We start from the raw sequence: 3,538 nt of genomic DNA, 5'->3' as shown, positions 1-3,538 counted from the left end.
CTGCGTGCTGCTGCATGCCGTTGTGGGCCGTTGAAGCCTCATCTGGCCATGTGCTAATATGTGACAAACGTAGGTTTATCCTCTCGCCCCTGATGCAGTAGATTTTATCACATATTAATAAAGACTTCTGTTGAACAGGCCTCTTCTTCTGTCAGTTTTTTAAATGTCATGAAGACAGGCGTCATATGACTCTGGTGGTTGACTGGTACGAGGGCAATGAGACCTTAGATATATGTACTAGACTTTACCCACCAAATGTTGTTTGCCCCAAGGTGCCTCAAGGTGCTTTACAGAGCCTAAGGCCGGGTCCCTCTAGAGCAGTGGCAAGACGACGGGGGAAGAAAAAAATCCTGTTAACAGAAAGATACCTTAAGCAGAGCCTCTGAAAATAAGAGGATGGGGGGGGGGGGGGGGGGGGGGGGGAGAGAGGAATAGAAAAGTGGGAAAGTCAAGGTATTTGGCACTTTGTAGCTCCTGCAGAGGTTACGGTCCAGTAAAGTACACTGAGCTCTTCCTGGTTTAAAACTTAAAAAGCTTTGGAGAACCTGACAGTTAATGAGCTGGTGTACATTTCACTTCTGACACAGCTACAGGAATGCCAAAAATACAGCCACGTTGCATCTCTTCCTGCCTCCTGTGAGAGGGAGAGTGCCTTGAGTTACAGGAGCAGGGTGAGGTCATATCCCCTCCCCCCCAGCTGGTCGTCCTGATGAGGACGCACAGGGGAGCTGCCCTCTGCACTTCCTCTGCGTTACTTTGTTGGCTTCAACATTTCAGTGATGTCATAGCCCTCTGTAGCTGAGATTATCTCCGGCTTCACTGATGGATGTCATACAGCTGGTATGAGCTGCCCTCATCCAGCTGCTGACCTTTGACCTCTGAAGCTGGGTTTGTTTAGACCCGGACGCTCCAGAGAGTAGGTGAGATCACATCCTGTTTCATGCTAACTCAGTGACTGACTGCACTTCGTTAAGGGGGTCAGCAGTGTAACTTGATGGTAGGACCAGCTCCTTATCTAGGGTTAGGGGAGGAACAGCTCCTTAACGAGGGTTAGGGGAGGGACAGCTCCTTAACGAGGGTTAGGGGAGGAACAGCTCCTTAACGAGGTTTAGGGGAGGAACAGCTCCTTAACGAGGGTTAGGGGAGGAACAGCTCCTTAACGAGGGTTAGGGTAAGAACAGGTCCTTAACGAGGGTTAGGGTAGGAACAGCTGCTTAACGAGGGTTAGGGGAGGAACAGCTCCTTAACGAGGGTTAGGGTAGGAACAGCTCATTAACGAGGGCATGAGGCTGAGGGACCTATAGACTACATCTCTGGTCAGAGAGGAAGGTTTAAGGGCTTTCACACACCTCCATGTAGGCCAGGAACAGAATACACATGAGAAGTTCCCTCACGTTTCCAAATAACACTAAAATTACCACAAGGAATGAGATATATTTAATTATTGACTATGGAATATATTTATTAAACTAACTCTCAAATGCCAGGCCCTTCACTTTCTGTGTACTGGATAAAGAGTTGAATTATCCCCACCAGATGAGCTGTATTCTCTGTGTACTGGATATAGAGTTGAATTATCCCCACCAGATGAGCTGTATACTCTGTGTACTGGATAAAGAGTTGAATTATCACCACCAGATGAGCTGTATACTCTGTGTACTGGATAAAGAGTTGAATTATCCCCACCAGAAGAGCTGTATTCTCTGTGTTCTGAGTCCTGTGCTGTGGATATCTAGTGCTGGGTGAGAGGGGGGCGACTGGTTGCTTGGTAAGATGTCTGTTTTATATGGCTTGCAGTAGCTCCATCCCAGGGGGCTGTCTGGTCTTGCCTGCCTGGGGGTGATTTGTGAGTCACTCACTTTTTCTTTTTCTTTCCGTTTTCTCACTTTATCATGGACTAACTATTTTATTGATGTCTCCCCGTCTCAGGAGAACACCATCACAAATCTGTGTCAAAAACACTACTCGTCCCTGTCTTGAAAACAACTCACAAACCTGTCTCCAAAACATTTCACCAACCTGTGTCAAAAACACTTAACAAACTTGCCTCAAAAACATTATGCGTCCCTGTCTCAACAACAAACCAGTATCAATATGAGGGCGTGTGTTCAGAGTCAGCCTGCTATGAGTGAGTGTGTGTGGCCAGTGTTAGTCTGCTATGAGGGAGTGTGTGTGTGGCCAGTGTTAGTCTGCTATGAGTGTGTGTGTGGCCAGTGTTACTCTGCTATGAATCTGTGTGTGGCCAGTGTTAGTCTGCTTTGAGGGAGTGTGTGTGTGGCCAGTGTTAGTCTGCTATGAGTGTGTGTGTGGCCAGTGTTAGTCTGCTATGAGGGAGTGTGTGTGTGGCCAGTGTTAGTCTGCTATGAGTGTGTGTGTGGTCAGTGTTAGTCTGCTATGAGGGAGTGTGTGGCCAGTGTTAGTCTGCTATGAGTGTGTGTGTGGCCAGTGTTAGTCTGCTATGAGTGTGTGTGTCCAGTGTTAGTCTGCTATGAGGGAGTGTGTGTGTGGCCAGTGTTAGTCTGCTATGAGTGTGTGTGTGGCCAGTGTTAGTCTGCTATGAGTGTGTGTGGTCAGTGTTAGTCTGCTATGAGTGTGTGTGGCCAGTGTTAGTCTGCTATGAGGGAGTGTGTGGCCAGTGTTAGTCTGCTATGAGGGAGTGTGGCCAGTGTTAGTCTGCTATGAATGTGTGTGTGGCCAGTGTTAGTCTGCTATGAGTGTGTGTGTGGCCAGTGTTAGTCTGCTATGGGGGAGTGTGTGTGTGGCCAGTGTTAGTCTGCTATGAATGTGTGTGTGGCCAGTGTTAGTCTGCTATGGGGGAGTGTGTGTGTGGTCAGTGTTAGTCTGCTATGAGTGTGTGTGGTCAGTGTTAGTCTGCTGAGTGTGTGTGTGTGGCCAGTGTTAGTCTGCTATGAGTGTGTGTGGCCAGTGTTAGTCTGCTATGAGTGTGTGTGGTCAGTGTTAGTCTGCTATGAGGGAGTGTGTGGTCAGTGTTAGTCTGCTATGAGTGTGTGTGGTCAGTGTTAGTCTGCTATGAGTGTGTGTGGTCAGTGTTAGTCTGCTATGAGTGTGTGTGGCCAGTGTTAGTCTGCTATGAGGGAGTGTGGCCAGTGTTAGTCTGCTATGAGTGTGTGTGTCCAGTGTTAGTCTGCTATGAGTGTGTGTGGTCAGTGTTAGTCTGCTATGAGTGTGTGTGTGTGGTCAGTGTTAGTCTGCTATGAGGGAGTGTGTGGCCAGTGTTAGTCTGCTATGAGTGTGTGTGGCCAGTGTTAGTCTGCTATGAGTGTGTGTGGTCAGTGTTAGTCTGCTATGAGCACTGCATTCTAGCACTGCTGCTGACGGTGGCCTGGGCCTGCAGGGGACGGGGGACGGGGGACGGGGGACGGGGGACGGGGGATGGGGGACGGGGGGCATAGATGGGGGACGGGACGGGGGGCATAGATGGGTGACAGGGGGCATAGATGGAGGTGGGAATGAGGGACAGGGAGAGTGAGGAGGTTGGTAAGGCAGTAGAGGTTGAGGGTTGAGTCCGTGGTGGGGG

This window comes from Sprattus sprattus (genome assembly GCF_963457725.1).
Source record: "Sprattus sprattus genome assembly, chromosome: 11".
NCBI lineage: Eukaryota > Metazoa > Chordata > Actinopteri > Clupeiformes > Clupeidae > Sprattus > Sprattus sprattus.
This window is presented reverse-complemented; position numbering follows the sequence as displayed.